Below are 20,622 nucleotides of genomic sequence, written 5' to 3' on the forward strand. Positions count from 1 at the left end.
GAATTGCAGTGCCCCTGAGCTCCATTTGTCAACTCGCTTTTTTGGGAGCTGGCCGCAAAAGCGCAGGATTGCTTCAGGCCCTATTCTGGTTCCGGGGGGCAGGCTGAGCCTGTGGTTCATTCTTCTTCCTGATGGGAAAATAGAGTGACCTGTGCGTGTCTCAACACCTAGAGCTAGTCTCTCATTGGTTCCCCCTCTTCCCGTTCATCGTCAGGACAAATTGCGAGCTGTATGAAACAGGAGGTCAACGGTGCTGATTCTCCAAGTAGGGAGATTGTTAGTGAAGCGGCTGGAATGGCGAACCCGAGCACAAGGAGAGGAGAAATGAGGTGCGTTTTAGAAACCTTTTCCGATCACACGGTGTACCATCTTCTGGGTTTCCCAGGCATGTTTTCGATGTAGGAAGATGCCCTTGAACCTGGAGATTTGGGACCCATGGCATGGGTACCACGCACTATTACTTTAAAGGGTCTGCATTTGCTCACGCAACCTCACCAATCCTCTCAGCCCCAAGAGTGTCCAGCCTTCTGTCTCATCCAGCTGTGGGTCTAGATATGGTCAATCCAGGTTGCATCAGAGCCCCTGAACGGATTTTGTAAGAATTTCTCTCTCTTTCACTGTCTTTGTTTTATGGGTTTTTTCTTAAGTAATCTATTTTTATAATGGGGTTTAGCTGCTTTTCCCTGCTGTGTTTATACCGCTTTACACCCTCTTGATTCACTTCCAGAGAGATATCAATATATAGGTTTTAAGACTCTTCCTAGTCAGATATATTCTTGGGCGGTGAATAGGGGGTGTTGAGTCCAGTTTACTGAGCAGGGAGTAGGTCTTGTCTATTACATATTTGGCTTCTGGAACGGTATCTGAGCTAATTTGAAACCCTTGTTTTATTCATCGCCCCACCTCACTTTCCCATTAAGCAGCCATAGTGTGTTTTCTAAATGTGTGACTCTGTTCTGTTTTGGAATTCAGTTCAGGTGTGCGATTTTGACATTCCCTCTATAAGTGATATCTTAGGATAAGTGTCCTTTTCTGTGTGACTTACTTCACTTAGAGTCATCGTCCCTAAATCCACTCATCATGCTGCTACTAGCCTTATGACACTGATTTCATGGCTGATTGATATTCCATTGTGCATAAGTACCACAACTTCTTTATCCATTTTCCTCTTTCCTGGGATATTTAAGGTGTACCGAAGTGGAGGTTCTTGGAAACAGAGCAGCCCTAAACTTTGGGGTGCCTGTGTCTTGTTGATTTTTAGGTTTCCCGATTTCTACGCCCATGAGTGGAAGTGCCCTATGCTCTCTCAGCTGTGTCTATTACATGTTACAGGACGCAGCGTACACTTCTCCAGAGTGGCTGTTGGCAATTTCCATCCCGCCCATCAGCGTAGCAAGGCTCCCATGTCTCCATGGCCTGTCCTGCATTTCTGGTTTTTACACTTTTTTCAGCATGGCCCTTTTGACCGCTGGAAAGCGAGACTTGTTTGTAGCGCCGATTTGCCTTTAAGGCTTGCTTGGTTGGCCAAAAAGGGCGTATGCGTTTTTTCCTGAATATATTCAGGAAAAAACGCATACGCCCTTTTTGGCCAAGGGCATCATTGTCAATGCTTTGCCGCTTTTCATGTGCTTTCAAGGCGAGTCGAATCTACCTCCTGAAATCTGTTTCCTGCAATTCTGCCTTGCTTTCAAATCCTCTTCGTTGCCTTCCCTCAATATATTTGTGGACGAGAGTTCTCATTTATAACTCTGCAGGTTTGTGAATTGCAGTGCCCCTGAGCTCCATTTGTCAACTCGCTTTTTTGGGAGCTGGCCGCAAAAGCGCAGGATTGCTTCAGGGCCTATTCTTGTTCCGGGGGGCAGGCTGAGCCTGTGGTTCATTCTTCTTCCTGATGGGAAAATAGAGTGACCTGTGCCTGTCCCAACACCTAGAGCTAGTCTCTCATTGGTTTCCCCTCTTCCCGTTCATCCTCAGCACAAATTGCGAGCTGTACGAAACAGGAGGTCAACGGTGCTGATTCTCCAAGTAGGGAGATTGTTAGTGAAGCGGCTGGAATGGCGAACCCGAGCACAAGGAGAGGAGAAATGAGGTGCGTTTTAGAAACCTTTCCCGATCACACGGTGAACCATCTTCTGGGTTTCCCAGGCATGTTTTCGATGTAGGAAGATGCCCTTGAACCAGGAGATTTGGGACCCATGGCATGGGTACCACGCACTATTACTTTAAAGGGTCTGCGTTTGCTCACCCAACCTCACCAATCCTCTCAGCCCCAAGAGTGTCCAGCCTTCTGTCTCATCCAGCTGTGGGTCTAGATATGGTCAATCCAGGTTGCATCAGAGCCCCTGAACGGATTTTGTAAGAATTTCTCTCTCTTTCACTGTCTTTGTTTTATGGGTTTTTTTTTAAGTAATCTATTTTTATAATGGGGTTTAGCTGCTTTTCCCTGCTGTGTTTATGCCGCTTTACACCCTCTTGATTCACTTCCAGAGAGATATCAATATATAGGTTTTAAGACTCTTCCTAGTCAGATATATTCTTGGGCGGTGAATAGGGGGTGTTGAGTCCATTTCACTGAGCAGGGAGTAGGTCTTGTCTATTACATATTTGGCTTCTGGAACGGTATCTGAGCTAATTTGAAACCCTTGTTTTATGCATCGCCCCACCTCACTTTCCCGTTAAGCAGCCATAGTGTGTTTTCTAAATGTGTGACTCTGTTCTGTTTGGGACTTCAGTTCAGGTGTAGCGATTTTGACATTCCCTCTATAAGTGATATCTTAGGATAAGTGTCCTTTTCTGTGTGACTTACTTCACTTAGAGTCATCGTCCCTAAATCCACTCATCATGCTGCTACTAGCCTTATGACACTGATTTCATGGCTGATTGATATTCCATTGTGCATAAGTACCACAACTTCTTTATCCATTTTCCTCTTTCCTGGGATATTTAAGGTGTACCGAAGTGGAGGTTCTTGGAAACAGAGCAGCCCTAAACTTTGGGGTGCCTGTGTCTTGTTGATTTTTAGGTTTCCCGATTTCTACGCCCATGAGTGGAAGTGCCCTATGCTCTCTCAGCTGTGTCTATTACATGTTACAGGACGCAGCGTACACTTCTCCAGAGTGGCTGTTGGCAATTTCCATCGCGCCCATCAGCGTAGCAAGGCTCCCATGTCTCCATGGCCTGTCCTGCATTTCTGGTTTTTACACTTTTTTCAGCATGGCCCTTTTGACCGCTGGCAAGCGAGACTTCTTTGTAGCGCCGATTGGCCTTTCCGGCTTGCTTGGTTGGCCAAAAAGGGCGTATGCGTTTTTTCCTGAGTATATTCAGGAAAAAACGCATACGCCCTTTTTGGCCAAGGGCATCATTGTCAACGCTTTGCCGCTTTTCATGTGCTTTCAAGGCGAGTCGAATCTACCTCCTGAAATCTGTTTCCTGCAATTCTGCCTTGCTTTCAAATCCTCTTCGTTGCCTTCCCTCAATATATTTGTGCACGAGAGTTATCATTTATAACTCTGCAGGTTTGTGAATTGCAGTGCCCCTGAGCTCCATTTGTCAACTCGCTTTTTTGGGAGCTGGCCGCAAAAGCGCAGGATTGCTTCAGGCCCTATTCTGGTTCCGGGGGGCAGGCTGAGCCTGTGGTTCATTCTTCTTCCTGATGGGAAAATAGAGTGGCCTGTGCCTGTCCCAACACCTAGAGCTAGTCTCTCATTGGTTCCCCCTCTTCCCGTTCATCCTCAGGACAAATTGCGACCTGTACGAAACAGGAGGTCAACGGTGCTGATTCTCCAAGTACGGAGATTGTTAGTGAAGCGGCTGGAATGGCGAACCCGAGTACAAGGAGAGGAGAAATGAGGTGCGTTTTAGAAACCTTTTCCGATCACACGGTGTACCATCTTCTGGGTTTCCCATGCATGTTTTCGATGTAGGAAGATGCCCTTGAACCTGGAGATTTGGGACCCATGGCATGGGTACCACGCACTATTACTTTAAAGGGTCTGCATTTGCTTACGCAACCTCACCAATCCTCTCAGCCCCAAGAGTGTCCAGCCTTCTGTCTCATCCAGCTGTGGGTCTAGATATGGTCAATCCAGGTTGCATCAGAGCCCCTGAACGGATTTTGTAAGAATTTCTCTCTCTTTCACTGTCTTTGTTTTATGGGTTTTTTTTTAAGTAATCTATTTTTATAATGGGGTTTAGCTGTTTTTCCCTGCTGTGTTTATGCCGCTTTACACCCTCTTGATTCACTTCCAGAGAGATATCAATATATAGGTTTTAAGACTCTTCCTAGTCAGATATATTCTTGGGCGGTGAATAGGGGGTGTTGAGTCCAGTTCACTGAGCAGGGAGTAGGTCTTGTCTATTACATATTTGGCTTCTGGAACGGTATCTGAGCTAATTTGAAACCCTTGTTTTATGCATCGCCCCACCTCACTTTCCCGTTAAGCAGCCATAGTGTGTTTTCTAAATGTGTGACTCTGTTCTGTTTGGGACTTCAGTTCAGGTGTAGCGATTTTGACATTCCCTCTATAAGTCATATCTTAGGATAAGTGTCCTTTTCTGTGTGACTTACTTCACTTAGAGTCATCGTCCCTAAATCCACTCATCATGCTGCTACTAGCCTTATGACACTGATTTCATGGCTGAGTGATATTCCATTGTGCATAAGTACCACAACTTCTTTATCCATTTTCCTCTTTCCTGGGATATTTAAGGTGTACCGAAGTGGAGGTTCTTGGAAACAGAGCAGCCCTAAACTTTGGGGTGCCTGTGTCTTGTTGATTTTTAGGTTTCCCGATTTCTACGCCCATGAGTGGAAGTGCCCTATGCTCTCTCAGCTGTGTCTATTACATGTTACAGGACGCAGCGTACACTTCTCCAGAGTGGCTGTTGGCAATTTCCATCCCGCCCATCAGCGTAGCAAGGCTCCCATGTCTCCATGGCCTGTCCTGCATTTCTGGTTTTTACACTTTTTTCAGCATGGCCCTTTTGACCGCTGGCAATCGAGACTTCTTTGTAGCGCCGATTGGCCTTTCCGGCTTGCTTGGTTGGCCAAAAAGGGCGTATGCGTTTTTTCCTGAATATATTCAGGAAAAAACGCATACGCCCTTTTTGGCCAAGGGCATCATTGTCAACGCTTTGCCGCTTTTCATGTGCTTTCAAGGCGAGTCGAATCTACCTCCTGAAATCTGTTTCCTGCAATTCTGCCTTGCTTTCAAATCCTCTTCGTTGCCTTCCCTCAATATATTTGTGCACGAGAGTTCTCATTTATAACTCTGCAGGTTTGTGAATTGCAGTGCCCCTGAGCTCCATTTGTCAACTCGCTTTTTTGGGAGCTGGCCGCAAAAGCGCAGGATTGCTTCAGGGCCTATTCTGGTTCCGGGGGGCAGGCTGAGCCTGTGGTTCATTCTTCTTCCTGATGGGAAAATAGAGTGGCCTGTGCCTGTCCCAACACCTAGAGCTAGTCTCTCATTGGTTCCCCCTCTTCCCGTTCATCGTCAGGACAAATTGCGACCTGAACGAAACAGGAGGTCAACGGTGCTGATTCTCCAAGTAGGGAGATTGTTAGTGAAGCGGCTGGAATGGCGAACCCGAGCACAAGGAGAGGAGAAATGAGGTGCTTTTTAGAAACCTTTCCCGATAACACACAGTGTACCAACTTTGGGTTTCCCAGGCATGTTTTCGATGTAGGAAGATGCCCTTGAACCAGGAGATTTGGGACCCATGGCATGGGTACCACGCACTATTACTTTAAAGGGTCTGCGTTTGCTCACCCAACCTCACCAATCCTCTCAGCCCCAAGAGTGTCCAGCCTTCTGACTCATCCAGCTGTGGGTCTAGATATGGTCAATCCAGGTTGCATCAGAGCCCCTGAACGGATTTTGTAAGAATTTCTCTCTCTTTCACTGTCTTTGTTTTATGGGGTTTTTTTTTTTAAGTAATCTATTTTTATAATGGGGTTTAGCTGTTTTTCCCTGCTGTGTTTATGCCGCTTTACACCCTCTTGATTCACTTCCAGAGAGATATCAATACATAGGTTTTAAGACTCTTCCTAGTCAGATATATTCTTGGGCGGTGAATAGGGGGTGTTGAGTCCAGTTCACTGAGCAGGGAGTAGGTCTTGTCTATTACATATTTGGCTTCTGGAACGGTATCTGAGCTAATTTGAAACCCTTGTTTTATGCATCGCCCCACCTCACTTTCCCGTTAAGCAGCCATAGTGTGTTTTCTAAATGTGTGACTCTGTTCTGTTTTGGAATTCAGTTCAGGTGTGCGATTTTGACATTCCCTCTATAAGTGATATCTTAGGATAAGTGTCCTTTTCTGTGTGACTTACTTCACTTAGCGTCATCGTCCCTAAATCCACTCATCATGCTGCTACTAGCCTTATGACACTGATTTCATGGCTGATTGATATTCCATTGTGCATAAGTACCACAACTTCTTTATCCATTTTCCTCTTTCCTGGGATATTTAAGGTGTACCGAAGTGGAGGTTCTTGGAAACAGAGCAGCCCTAAACTTTGGGGTGCCTGTGTCTTGTTGATTTTTAGGTTTCCCGATTTCTACGCCCATGAGTGGAAGTGCCCTATGCTCTCTCAGCTGTGTCTATTACATGTTACAGGACGCAGCGTACACTTCTCCAGAGTGGCTGTTGGCAATTTCCATCCCGCCCATCAGCGTAGCAAGGCTCCCATGTCTCCATGGCCTGTCCTGCATTTCTGGTTTTTACACTTTTTTCAGCATGGCCCTTTTGACCGCTGGCAAGCGAGACTTGTTTGTAGCGCCGATTTGCCTTTCCGGCTTGCTTGGTTGGCCAAAAAGGGCGTATGCGTTTTTTCCTGAATATATTCAGGAAAAAACGCATACGCCCTTTTTGGCCAAGGGCATCATTGTCAACGCTTTGCCGCTTTTCATGTGCTTTCAAGGCGAGTCGAATCTACCTCCTGAAATCTGTTTCCTGCAATTCTGCCTTGCTTTCAAATCCTCTTCGTTGCCTTCCCTCAATATATTTGTGGACGAGAGTTCTCATTTATAACTCTGCAGGTTTGTGAATTGCAGTGCCCCTGAGCTCCATTTGTCAACTCGCTTTTTTGGGAGCTGGCCGCAAAAGCGCAGGATTGCTTCAGGCCCTATTCTGGTTCCGGCGGGCAGGCTGAGCCTGTGGTTCATTCTTCTTCCTGATGGGAAAATAGAGTGGCCTGTGCCTGTCCCAAAACCTAGAGCTAGTCTCTCATTGGTTCCCCCTCTTCCCGTTCATCGTCAGGACAAATTGCGACCTGTACGAAACAGGAGGTCAACGGTGCTGATTCTCCAACTAGGGAGATTGTTAGTGAAGCGGCTGGAATGGCGAACCCGAGCACAAGGAGAGGAGAAATGAGGTGCTTTTTAGAAACCTTTCCCGATCACACAGTGTACCAACTTTGGGTTTCCCAGGCATGTTTTCGATGTAGGAAGATGCCCTTGAACCAGGAGATTTGGGACCCATGGCATGGGTACCACGCACTATTACTTTAAAGGGTCTGCGTTTGCTCACCCAACCTCACCAATCCTCTCAGCCCCAAGAGTGTCCAGCCTTCTGTCTCATCCAGCTGTGGGTCTAGATATGGTCAATCCAGGTTGCATCAGAGCCCCTGAACGGATTTTGTAAGAATTTCTCTCTCTTTCACTGTCTTTGTTTTATGGGGTTTTTTTTAAGTAATCTATTTTTATAATGGGGTTTAGCTGTTTTTCCCTGCTGTGTTTATGCCGCTTTACACCCTCTTGATTCACTTCCAGAGAGATATCAATATATAGGTTTTAAGACTCTTCCTAGTCAGATATATTCTTGGGCGGTGAATAGGGGGTGTTGAGTCCATTTCACTGAGCAGGGAGTAGGTCTTGTCTATTACATATTTGGCTTCTGGAACGGTATCTGAGCTAATTTGAAACCCTTGTTTTATGCATCGCCCCACCTCACTTTCCCGTTAAGCAGCCATAGTGTGTTTTCTAAATGTGTGACTCTGTTCTGTTTGGGACTTCAGTTCAGGTGTAGCGATTTTGACATTCCCTCTATAAGTGATATCTTAGGATAAGTGTCCTTTTCTGTGTGACTTACTTCACTTAGAGTCATCGTCCCTAAATCCACTCATCATGCTGCTACTAGCCTTATGACACTGATTTCATGGCTGATTGATATTCCATTGTGCATAAGTACCACAACTTCTTTATCCATTTTCCTCTTTCCTGGGATATTTAAGGTGTACCGAAGTGGAGGTTCTTGGAAACAGAGCAGCCCTAAACTTTGGGGTGCCTGTGTCTTGTTGATTTTTAGGTTTCCCGATTTCTACGCCCATGAGTGGAAGTGCCCTATGCTCTCTCAGCTGTGTCTATTACATGTTACAGGACGCAGCGTACACTTCTCCAGAGTGGCTGTTGGCAATTGCCATCGCGCCCATCAGCGTAGCAAGGCTCCCATGTCTCCATGGCCTGTCCTGCATTTCTGGTTTTTACACTTTTTTCAGCATGGCCCTTTTGACCTCTGGCAAGCGAGACTTGTTTGTAGCGCCGATTTGCCTTTCCGGCTTGCTTGGTTGGCCAAAAAGGGCGTATGCGTTTTTTCCTGAATATATTCAGGAAAAAACGCATACGCCCTTTTTGGCCAAGGGCATCATTGTCAACGCTTTGCCGCTTTTCATGTGCTTTCAAGGCGAGTCGAATCTACCTCCTGAAATCTGTTTCCTGCAATTCTGCCTTGCTTTCAAATCCTCTTCGTTGCCTTCCCTCAATATATTTGTGGACGAGAGTTCTCATTTATAACTCTGCAGGTTTGTGAATTGCAGTGCCCCTGAGCTCCATTTGTCAACTCGCTTTTTTGGGAGCTGGCCGCAAAAGCGCAGGATTGCTTCAGGCCCTATTCTGGTTCCGGCGGGCAGGCTGAGCCTGTGGTTCATTCTTCTTCCTGATGGGAAAATAGAGTGGCCTGTGCCTGTCCCAACACCTAGAGCTAGTCTCTCATTGGTTCCCCCTCTTCCCGTTCATCGTCAGGACAAATTGCGACCTGTACGAAACAGGAGGTCAACGGTGCTGATTCTCCAACTAGGGAGATTGTTAGTGAAGCGGCTGGAATGGCGAACCCGAGCACAAGGAGAGGAGAAATGAGGTGCTTTTTAGAAACCTTTCCCGATCACACAGTGTACCAACTTTGGGTTTCCCAGGCATGTTTTCGATGTAGGAAGATGCCCTTGAACCAGGAGATTTGGGACCCATGGCATGGGTACCACGCACTATTACTTTAAAGGGTCTGCGTTTGCTCACCCAACCTCACCAATCCTCTCAGCCCCAAGAGTGTCCAGCCTTCTGTCTCATCCAGCTGTGGGTCTAGATATGGTCAATCCAGGTTGCATCAGAGCCCCTGAACGGATTTTGTAAGAATTTCTCTCTCTTTCACTGTCTTTGTTTTATGGGTTTTTTTTTAAGTAATCTATTTTTATAATGGGGTTTAGCTGTTTTTCCCTGCTGTGTTTATGCCGCTTTACACCCTCTTGATTCACTTCCAGAGAGATATCAATATATAGGTTTTAAGACTCTTCCTAGTCAGATATATTCTTGGGCGGTGAATAGGGGGTGTTGAGTCCATTTCACTGAGCAGGGAGTAGGTCTTGTCTATTACATATTTGGCTTCTGGAACGGTATCTGAGCTAATTTGAAACCCTTGTTTTATGCATCGCCCCACCTCACTTTCCCGTTAAGCAGCCATAGTGTGTTTTCTAAATGTGTGACTCTGTTCTGTTTGGGACTTCAGTTCAGGTGTAGCGATTTTGACATTCCCTCTATAAGTGATATCTTAGGATAAGTGTCCTTTTCTGTGTGACTTACTTCACTTAGAGTCATCGTCCCTAAATCCACTCATCATGCTGCTACTAGCCTTATGACACTGATTTCATGGCTGATTGATATTCCATTGTGCATAAGTACCACAACTTCTTTATCCATTTTCCTCTTTCCTGGGATATTTAAGGTGTACCGAAGTGGAGGTTCTTGGAAACAGAGCAGCCCTAAACTTTGGGGTGCCTGTGTCTTGTTGATTTTTAGGTTTCCCGATTTCTACGCCCATGAGTGGAAGTGCCCTATGCTCTCTCAGCTGTGTCTATTACATGTTACAGGACGCAGCGTACACTTCTCCAGAGTGGCTGTTGGCAATTGCCATCGCGCCCATCAGCGTAGCAAGGCTCCCATGTCTCCATGGCCTGTCCTGCATTTCTGGTTTTTACACTTTTTTCAGCATGGCCCTTTTGACCTCTGGCAAGCGAGACTTGTTTGTAGCGCCGATTTGCCTTTCCGGCTTGCTTGGTTGGCCAAAAAGGGCGTATGCGTTTTTTCCTGAATATATTCAGGAAAAAACGCATACGCCCTTTTTGGCCAAGGGCATCATTGTCAACGCTTTGCCGCTTTTCATGTGCTTTCAAGGCGAGTCGAATCTACCTCCTGAAATCTGTTTCCTGCAATTCTGCCTTGCTTTCAAATCCTCTTCGTTGCCTTCCCTCAATATATTTGTGGACGAGAGTTCTCATTTATAACTCTGCAGGTTTGTGAATTGCAGTGCCCCTGAGCTCCATTTGTCAACTCGCTTTTTTGGGAGCTGGCCGCAAAAGCGCAGGATTGCTTCAGGCCCTATTCTGGTTCCGGGGGGCAGGCTGAGCCTGTGGTTCATTCTTCTTCCTGATGGGAAAATAGAGTGGCCTGTGCCTGTCCCAACACCTAGAGCTAGTCTCTCATTGGTTCCCCCTCTTCCCGTTCATCGTCAGGACAAATTGCGACCTGTACGAAACAGGAGGTCAACGGTGCTGATTCTCCGAGTAGGGAGATTGTTAGTGAAGCGGCTGGAATGGCGAACCCGAGCACAAGGAGAGGAGAAATGAGGTGCGTTTTAGAAACCTTTTCCGATCACACGGTTTACCATCTTCTGGGTTTCCCAGGCATGTTTTCGATGTAGGAATATGCCCTTGAACCTGGAGATTTGGGACCCATGGCATGGGTACCACGCAGTATTACTTTAAAGGGTCTGCGTTTGCTCACCCAACCTCACCAATCCTCTCAGCCCCAAGAGTGTCCAGCCTTCTGTCTCATCCAGCTGTGGGTCTAGATATGGTCAATCCAGGTTGCATCAGAGCCCCTGAACGGATTTTGTAAGAATTTCTCTCTCTTTCACTGTCTTTGTTTTATGGGTTTTTTTTTAAGTAATCTATATTTATAATGGGGTTTAGCTGCTTTTCCCTGCTGTGTTTATGCCGCTTTACACCCTCTTGATTCACTTCCAGAGAGATATCAATACATAGGTTTTAAGACTCTTCCTAGTCAGATATATTCTTGGGCGGTGAATAGGGGGTGTTGAGTCCAGTTCACTGAGCAGGGAGTAGGTCTTGTCTATTACATATTTGGCTTCTGGAACGGTATCTGAGCTAATTTGAAACCCTTGTTTTATGCATCGCCCCACCTCACTTTCCCGTTAAGCAGCCATAGTGTGTTTTCTAAATGTGTGACTGTGTTCTGTTTGGGACTTCAGTTCAGGTGTAGCGATTTTGACATTCCCTCTATAAGTGATATCTTAGGATAAGTGTCCTTTTCTGTGTGACTTACTTCACTTAGAGTCATCGTCCCTAAATCCACTCATCATGCTGCTACTAGCCTTATGACACTGATTTCATGGCTGAGTGATATTCCATTGTGCATAAGTACCACAACTTCTTTATGCATTTTCCTCTTTCCTGGGATATTTAAGGTGTACCGAAGTGGAGGTTCTTGGAAACAGAGCAGCCCTAAACTTTGGGGTGCCTGTGTCTTGTTGATTTTTAGGTTTCCCGATTTCTACGCCCATGAGTGGAAGTGCCCTATGCTCTCTCAGCTGTGTCTATTACATGTTACAGGACGCAGCGTACACTTCTCCAGAGTGGCTGTTGGCAATTTCCATCCCGCCCATCAGCGTAGCAAGGCTCCCATGTCTCCATGGCCTGTCCTGCATTTCTGGTTTTTACACTTTTTTCAGCATGGCCCTTTTGACCGCTGGCAAGCGAGACTTGTTTGTAGCGCCGATTTGCCTTTCCGGCTTGCTTGGTTGGCCAAAAAGGGCGTATGCGTTTTTTCCTGAATATATTCAGGAAAAAACGCATACGCCCTTTTTGGCCAAGGGCATCATTGTCAACGCTTTGCCGCTTTTCATGTGCTTTCAAGGCGAGTCGAATCTACCTCCTGAAATCTGTTTCCTGCAATTCTGCCTTGCTTTCAAATCCTCTTCGTTGCCTTCCCTCAATATATTTGTGGACGAGAGTTCTCATTTATAACTCTGCAGGTTTGTGAATTGCAGTGCCCCTGAGCTCCATTTGTCAACTCGCTTTTTTGGGAGCTGGCCGCAAAAGCGCAGGATTGCTTCAGGCCCTATTCTGGTTCCGGGGGGCAGGCTGAGCCTGTGGTTCATTCTTCTTCCTGATGGGAAAATAGAGTGACCTGTGCCTGTCCCAACACCTAGAGCTAGTCTCTCATTGGTTCCCCCTCTTCCCGTTCATCCTCAGGACAAATTGCGAGCTGTACGAAACAGGAGGTCAACGGTGCTGATTCTCCAAGTAGGGAGATTGTTAGTGAAGCGGCTGGAATGGCGAACCCGAGCACAAGAAGAGGAGAAATGAGGTGCGTTTTAGAAACCTTTCCCTATCACACGGTGTGCCATCTTCTGGGTTTCCCAGGCATGTTTTCGATGTAGGAAGATGCCCTTGAACCTGGAGATTTGGGACCCATGGCATGAGTACCACGCACTATTACTTTAAAGGGTCTGCGTTTGCTCACCCAACCTCACCAATCCTCTCAGCCCCAAGAGTGTCCAGCCTTCTGTCTCATCCAGCTGTGGGTCTAGATATGGTCAATCCAGGTTGCATCAGAGCCCCTGAACGGATTTTGTAAGAATTTCTCTCTCTTTCACTGTCTTTGTTTTATGGGGTTTTTTTTTTTTAAGTAATCTAGTTTTATAATGGGGTTTAGCTGCTTTTCCCTGCTGTGTTTATGCCGCTTTACACCCTCTTGATTCACTTCCAGAGAGATATCAATACATAGGTTTTAAGACTCTTCCTAGTCAGATATATTCTTGGGCGGTGAATAGGGGGTGTTGAGTCCAGTTCACTGAGCAGGGAGTAGGTCTTGTCTATTACATATTTGGCTTCTGGAACGGTATCTGAGCTAATTTGAAACCCTTGTTTTATGCATCGCCCCACCTCACTTTCCCGTTAAGCAGCCATAGTGTGTTTTCTAAATGTGTGACTCTGTTCTGTTTGGGACTTCAGTTCAGGTGTAGCGATTTTGACATTCCCTCTATAAGTGATATCTTAGGATGAGTGTCCTTTTCTGTGTGACTTACTTCACTTAGAGTCATCGTCCCTAAATCCACTCATCATGCTGCTACTAGCCTTATGACACTGATTTCATGGCTGAGTGATATTCCATTGTGCATAAGTACCACAACTTCTTTATCCATTTTCCTCTTTCCTGGGATACTTAAGGTGTACCGAAGTGGAGGTTCTTGGAAACAGAGCAGCCCTAAACTTTGGGGTGCCTGTGTCTTGTTGATTTTTAGGTTTCCCGATTTCTACGCCCATGAGTGGAAGTGCCCTATGCTCTCTCAGCTGTGTCTATTACATGTTACAGGACGCAGCGTACACTTCTCCAGAGTGGCTGTTGGCAATTTCCATCCCGCCCATCAGCGTAGCAAGGCTCCCATGTCTCCATGGCCTGTCCTGCATTTCTGGTTTTTACACTTTTTTCAGCATGGCCCTTTTGACCGCTGGCAATCGAGACTTCTTTGTAGCGCCGATTGGCCTTTCCGGCTTGCTTGGTTGGCCAAAAAGGGCGTATGCGTTTTTTCCTGAATATATTCAGGAAAAAACGCATACGCCCTTTTTGGCCAAGGGCATCATTGTCAACGCTTTGCCGCTTTTCATGTGCTTTCAAGGCGAGTCGAATCTACCTCCTGAAATCTGTTTCCTGCAATTCTGCCTTGCTTTCAAATCCTCTTCGTTGCCTTCCCTCAATATATTTGTGGACGAGAGTTCTCATTTATAACTCTGCAGGTTTGTGAATTGCAGTGCCCCTGAGCTCCATTTGTCAACTCGCTTTTTTGGGAGCTGGCCGCAAAAGCGCAGGATTGCTTCAGGGCCTATTCTGGTTCCGGGGGGCAGGCTGAGCCTGTGGTTCATTCTTCTTCCTGATGGGAAAATAGAGTGACCTGTGCCTGTCCCAACACCTAGAGCTAGTCTCTCATTGGTTCCCCCTCTTCCCGTTCATCGTCAGGACAAATTGCGACCTGTACGAAACAGGAGGTCAACGGTGCTGATTCTCCAAGTAGAGAGATGGTTAGTGAAGCGGCTGGAATGGCGAACCCGAGCACAAGGAGAGGAGAAATGAGGTGCTTTTTAGAAACCTTTCCCGATCACACAGTGTACCAACTTTGGGTTTCCCAGGCATGTTTTCGATGTAGGAAGATGCCCTTGAACCAGGAGATTTGGGACCCATGGCATGGGTACCACGCAGTATTACTTTAAAGGGTCTGCGTTTGCTCACCCAACCTCACCAATCCTCTCAGCCCCAAGAGTGTCCAGCCTTATGTCTCATCCAGCTGTGGGTCTAGATATGGTCAATCCAGGTTGCATCAGAGCCCCTGAACGGATTTTGTAAGAATTTCTCTCTCTTTCACTGTCTTTGTTTTATGGGTTTTTTTTTAAGTAATCTATATTTATAATGGGGTTTAGCTGCTTTTCCCTGCTGTGTTTATGCCGCTTTACACCCTCTTGATTCACTTCCAGAGAGATATCAATATATAGGTTTTAAGACTCTTCCTAGTCAGATATATTCTTGGGCGGTGAATAGGGGGTGTTGAGTCCATTTCACTGAGCAGGGAGTAGGTCTTGTCTATTACATATTTGGCTTCTGGAACGGTATCTGAGCTAATTTGAAACCCTTGTTTTATGCATCGCCCCACCTCACTTTCCCGTTAAGCAGCCATAGTGTGTTTTCTAAATGTGTGACTCTGTTCTTTTTGGGACTTCAGTTCAGGTGTAGCGATTTTGACATTCCCTCTATAAGTGATATCTTAGGATAAGTGTCCTTTTCTGTGTGACTTACTTCACTTAGAGTCATCGTCCCTAAATCCACTCATCATGCTGCTACTAGCCTTATGACACTGATTTCATGGCTGATTGATATTCCATTGTGCATAAGTACCACAACTTCTTTATCCATTTTCCTCTTTCCTGGGATATTTAAGGTGTACCGAAGTGGAGGTTCTTGGAAACAGAGCAGCCCTAAACTTTGGGGTGCCTGTGTCTTGTTGATTTTTAGGTTTCCCGATTTCTACGCCCATGAGTGGAAGTGCCCTATGCTCTCTCAGCTGTGTCTATTACATGTTACAGGACGCAGCGTACACTTCTCCAGAGTGGCTGTTGGCAATTTCCATCGCGCCCATCAGCGTAGCAAGGCTCCCATGTCTCCATGGCCTGTCCTGAATTTCTGGTTTTTACACTTTTTTCAGCATGGCCCTTTTGACCTCTGGCAAGCGAGACTTGTTTGTAGCGCCGATTTGCCTTTCCGGCTTGCTTGGTTGGCCAAAAAGGGCGTATGCGTTTTTTCCTGAATATATTCAGGAAAAAACGCATACGCCCTTTTTGGCCAAGGGCATCATTGTCAACGCTTTGCCGCTTTTCATGTGCTTTCAAGGCAAGTCGAATCTACCTCCTGAAATCTGTTTCCTGCAATTCTGCCTTGCTTTCAAATCCTCTTCGTTGCCTTCCCTCAATATATTTGTGCACGAGAGTTCTCATTTATAACTCTGCAGGTTTGTGAATTGCAGTGCCCCTGAGCTCCATTTGTCAACTCGCTTTTTTGGGAGCTGGCCGCAAAAGCGCAGGATTGCTTCAGGCCCTATTCTGGTTCCGGGGGGCAGGCTGAGCCTGTGGTTCATTCTTCTTCCTGATGGGAAAATAGAGTGGCCTGTGCCTGTCCCAACACCTAGAGCTAGTCTCTCATTGGTTCCCCCTCTTCCCGTTCATCGTCAGGACAAATTGCGACCTGTACGAAACAGGAGGTCAACGGTGCTGATTCTCCAAGTAGGGAGATTGTTAGTGAAGCGGCTGGAATGGCGAACCCGAGCACAAGGAGAGGAGAAATGAGGTGCGTTTTAGAAACCTTTTCCGATCACACGGTTTACCATCTTCTGGGTTTCCAAGGCATGTTTTCGATGTAGGAAGATGCCCTTGAACCTGGAGATTTGGGACCCATGGCATGGGTACCACGCACTATTACTTTAAAGGGTCTGCGTTTGCTCACCCAACCTCACCAATCCTCTCAGCCCCAAGAGTGTCCAGCCTTCTGTCTCATCCAGCTGTGGGTCTAGATATGGTCAATCCAGGTTGCATCAGAGCCCCTGAACGGATTTTGTAAGAATTTCTCTCTCTTTCACTGTCTTTGTTTTATGGGGTTTTTTTTTTAAGTAATCTATTTTTATAATGGGGTTTAGCTGCTTTTCCCTGCTGTGTTTATGCCGCTTTACACCCTCTTGATTCACTTCCAGAGAGATATCAATACATAGGTTTTAAGACTCTTCCTAGTCAGATATATTCTTGGGCGGTGAATAGGGGGTGTTGAGTCCAGTTCACTGAGCAGGGAGTAGGTCTTGTCTATTACATATTTGGCTTCTGGAACGGTATCTGAGCTAATTTGAAACCCTTGTTTTATGCATCGCCCCACCTCACTTTCCCGTTAAGCAGCCATAGTGTGTTTTCTAAATGTGTGACTCTGTTCTGTTTGGGACTTCAGTTCAGGTGTAGCGATTTTGACATTCCCTCTATAAGTGATATCTTAGGATGAGTGTCCTTTTCTGTGTGACTTACTTCACTTAGAGTCATCGTCCCTAAATCCACTCATCATGCTGCTACTAGCCTTATGACACTGATTTCATGGCTGATTGATATTCCATTGTGCATAAGTACCACAACTTCTTTATCCATTTTCCTCTTTCCTGGGATATTTAAGGTGTACCGAAGTGGAGGTTCTTGGAAACAGAGCAGCCCTAAACTTTGGGGTGCCTGTGTCTTGTTGATTTTTAGGTTTCCCGATTTCTACGCCCATGAGTGGAAGTGCCCTATGCTCTCTCAGCTGTGTCTATTACATGTTACAGGACGCAGCGTACACTTCTCCAGAGTGGCTGTTGGCAATTTCCATCGCGCCCATCAGCGTAGCAAGGCTCCCATGTCTCCATGGCCTGTCCTGCATTTCTGGTTTTTACACTTTTTTCAGCATGGCCCTTTTGACCGCTGGCAAGCGAGACTTCTTTGTAGCGCCGATTGGCCTTTCCGGCTTGCTTGGTTGGCCAAAAAGGGCGTATGCGTTTTTTCCTGAATATATTCAGGAAAAAACGCATACGCCCTTTTTGGCCAAGGGCATCATTGTCAACGCTTTGCCGCTTTTCATGTGCTTTCAAGGCGAGGCGAATCTACCTCCTGAAATCTGTTTCCTGCAATTCTGCCTTGCTTTCAAATCCTCTTCGTTGCCTTCCCTCAATATATTTGTGCACGAGAGTTATCATTTATAACTCTGCAGGTTTGTGAATTGCAGTGCCCCTGAGCTCCATTTGTCAACTCGCTTTTTTGGGAGCTGGCCGCAAAAGCGCAGGATTGCTTCAGGGCCTATTCTGGTTCCGGGGGGCAGGCTGAGCCTGTGGTTCATTCTTCTTCCTGATGGGAAAATAGAGTGACCTGTGCCTGTCCCAACACCTAGAGCTAGTCTCTCATTGGTTCCCCCTCTTCCCGTTCATCGTCAGGACAAATTGCGAGCTGTACGAAACAGGAGGTCAACGGTGCTGATTCTCCAAGTAGGGAGATTGTTAGTGAAGCGGCTGGAATGGCGAACCCGAGCACAAGGAGAGGAGAAATGAGGTGCGTTTTAGAAACCTTTCCCGATCACACGGTGTACCATCTTCTGGGTTTCCCAGGCATGTTTTCGATGTAGGAAGATGCCCTTGAACCTGGAGATTTGGGACCCATGGCATGGGTACCACGCACTATTACTTTAAAGGGTCTGCGTTTGCTCACCCAACCTCACCAATCCTCTCAGCCCCAAGAGTGTCCAGCCTTCTGTCTCATCCAGCTGTGGGTCTAGATATGGTCAATCCAGGTTGCATCAGAGCCCCTGAACGGATTTTGTAAGAATTTCTCTCTCTTTCACTGTCTTTGTTTTATGGGGTTTTTTTTAAGTAATCTATTTTTATAATGGGGTTTAGCTGCTTTTCCCTGCTGTGTTTATGCCGCTTTACACCCTCTTGATTCACTTCCAGAGAGATATCAATATATAGGTTTTAAGACTCTTCCTAGTCAGATATATTCTTGGGCGGTGAATAGGGGGTGTTGAGTCCATTTCACTGAGCAGGGAGTAGGTCTTGTCTATTACATATTTGGCTTCTGGAACGGTATCTGAGCTAATTTGAAACCCTTGTTTTATGCATCGCCCCACCTCACTTTCCCGTTAAGCAGCCATAGTGTGTTTTCTAAATGTGTGACTCTGTTCTGTTTGGGACTTCAGTTCAGGTGTAGCGATTTTGACATTCCCTCTATAAGTGATATCTTAGGATAAGTGTCCTTTTCTGTGTGACTTACTTCACTTAGAGTCATCGTCCCTAAATCCACTCATCATGCTGCTACTAGCCTTATGACACTGATTTCATGGCTGATTGATATTCCATTGTGCATAAGTACCACAACTTCTTTATCCATTTTCCTCTTTCCTGGGATATTTAAGGTGTACCGAAGTGGAGGTTCTTGGAAACAGAGCAGCCCTAAACTTTGGGGTGCCTGTGTCTTGTTGATTTTTAGGTTTCCCGATTTCTACGCCCATGAGTGGAAGTGCCCTATGCTCTCTCAGCTGTGTCTATTACATGTTACAGGACGCAGCGTACACTTCTCCAGAGTGGCTGTTGGCAATTTCCATCGCGCCCATCAGCGTAGCAAGGCTCCCATGTCTCCATGGCCTGTCCTGCATTTCTGGTTTTTACACTTTTTTCAGCATGGCCCTTTTGACCGCTGGCAAGCGAGACTTCTTTGTAGCGCCGATTGGCCTTTCCGGCTTGCTTGGTTGGCCAAAAAGGGCGTATGCGTTTTTTCCTGAATATATTCAGGAAAAAACGCATACGCCCTTTTTGGCCAAGGGCATCATTGTCAACGCTTTGCCGCTTTTCATGTGCTTTCAAGGCGAGTCGAATCTACCTCCTGAAATCTGTTTCCTGCAATTCTGCCTTGCTTTCAAATCCTCTTCGTTGCCTTCCCTCAATATATTTGTGGACGAGAGTTCTCATTTATAACTCTGCAGGTTTGTGAATTGCAGTGCCCCTGAGCTCCATTTGTCAACTCGCTTTTTTGGGAGCTGGCCGCAAAAGCGCAGGATTGCTTCAGGCCCTATTCTGGTTCCGGGGGGCAGGCTGAGCCTGTGGTTCATTCTTCTTCCTGATGGGAAAATAGAGTGACCTGTGCGTGTCTCAACACCTAGAGCTAGTCTCTCATTGGTTCCCCCTCTTCCTGTTCATCGTCAGGACAAATTGCGAGCTGTATGAAACAGGAGGTCAACGGTGCTGATTCTCCAAGTAGGGAGATTGTTAGTGAAGCGGCTGGAATGGCGAACCCGAGCACAAGGAGAGGAGAAATGAGGTGCGTTTTAGAAACCTTTTCCGATCACACGGTGTACCATCTTCTGGGTTTCCCAGGCATGTTTTCGATGTAGGAAGATGCCCTTGAACCTGGAGATTTGGGACCCATGGCATGGGTACCACGCACTATTACTTTAAAGGGTCTGCATTTGCTCACGCAACCTCACCAATCCTCTCAGCCCCAAGAGTGTCCAGCCTTCTGTCTCATCCAGCTGTGGGTCTAGATATGGTCAATCCAGGTTGCATCAGAGCCCCTGAACGGATTTTGTAAGAATTTCTCTCTCTTTCACTGTCTTTGTTTTATGGGTTTTTTCTTAAGTAATCTATTTTTATAATGGGGTTTAGCTGCTTTTCCCTGCTGTGTTTATACCGCTTTACACCCTCTTGATTCACTTCCAGAGAGATATCAATATATAGGTTTTAAGACTCTTCCTAGTCAGATATATTCTTGGGCGGTGAATAGGGGGTGTTGAGTCCAGTTTACTGAGCAGGGAGTAGGTCTTGTCTATTACATATTTGGCTTCTGGAACGGTATCTGAGCTAATTTGAAACCCTTGTTTTATTCATCGCCCCACCTCACTTTCCCATTAAGCAGCCATAGTGTGTTTTCTAAATGTGTGACTCTGTTCTGTTTTGGAATTCAGTTCAGGTGTGCGATTTTGACATTCCCTCTATAAGTGATATCTTAGGATAAGTGTCCTTTTCTGTGTGACTTACTTCACTTAGAGTCATCGTCCCTAAATCCACTCATCATGCTGCTACTAGCCTTATGACACTGATTTCATGGCTGATTGATATTCCATTGTGCATAAGTACCACAACTTCTTTATCCATTTTCCTCTTTCCTGGGATATTTAAGGTGTACCGAAGTGGAGGTTCTTGGAAACAGAGCAGCCCTAAACTTTGGGGTGCCTGTGT

Source organism: Eubalaena glacialis, chromosome 1 (assembly GCF_028564815.1).
Source record: "Eubalaena glacialis isolate mEubGla1 chromosome 1, mEubGla1.1.hap2.+ XY, whole genome shotgun sequence".
Classification (NCBI taxonomy): Eukaryota; Metazoa; Chordata; class Mammalia; order Artiodactyla; family Balaenidae; genus Eubalaena; species Eubalaena glacialis.